Here is a 712-nt window from a genome sequence, read left to right as displayed (position 1 = left end):
AAAAACTCCGATTAAATGCATTGACTACAAACACAGTGTGTTATGTTGCATAGCTGTTATTTAACTTAGTTATGTTTATTTTACTAAAGAAGCCTGTCAGTTTCCTGCATTTAATGTTATTAATTGGGGGAAGGGGATCCAATTGCTCCCCCCACCCAACTTACCCAATTTTTTTCTTTTATTGAAGTCTAGTTCATTTACAATGTTGTGTTAGCTTAAGGTGTATAGCAAAGTGATTCAGTTTCACATATGTATATATATATATCTATTATTTTTCAGATCCTAAAAATATGGAACACTTCATGAATGTGCGTGTCATCTTTGCTCAGGGGCCATGCTAATCTTCTCTGTACTGTTCCAATTTCAGTACATGTGCTGCCGAAGCGAGCCTCCAACATATGTTCTTTCAATTAAACCTATCCCTTCTAAAAGAAACTCAAATACTACTTCCTCTCAGCTTAATGCTGATGTCTGGGTAGATCAGATATTTTCTTCAGATGATACTCTATGTCTTTTGTGGGGATCTTGCCCACTTTCCATGGGGAAAAAAGTGAAAACTTGGCTCCTGTTTGAGTCCAGAGTGGGATAAGTACCTTAGTTTAGACTAGTATAAGACATAAATTAATATATTACATATATTATCTTGCCATAACCAAAGATTTCCAGTTTTCTCCTGGCTGAAATTCTTTAAAGTCAAATCCTTTTAAAGTGA

General features: G+C 35.1%; 1 non-coding gene across 1 annotated transcript; it reads right to left on the bottom strand.

Moving 5' to 3' along the window:
• Positions 1 to 284: 284 nt before the first annotated feature.
• LOC137203116 (U6 spliceosomal RNA) lies at positions 285 to 389 on the bottom strand. The gene has a single exon (XR_010932945.1). It is a non-coding gene; the product is annotated as a U6 spliceosomal RNA (small nuclear RNA).
• Between the last annotated feature and the right edge of the window lie 323 nt (positions 390 to 712).

The sequence above is a fragment of the Pseudorca crassidens genome, chromosome 11, assembly GCF_039906515.1.
Source record: "Pseudorca crassidens isolate mPseCra1 chromosome 11, mPseCra1.hap1, whole genome shotgun sequence".
Lineage (NCBI taxonomy): Eukaryota > Metazoa > Chordata > Mammalia > Artiodactyla > Delphinidae > Pseudorca > Pseudorca crassidens.
Note: the sequence above shows the minus strand (reverse complement) of the source record. Positions and strands in the feature narration are given on the sequence as shown.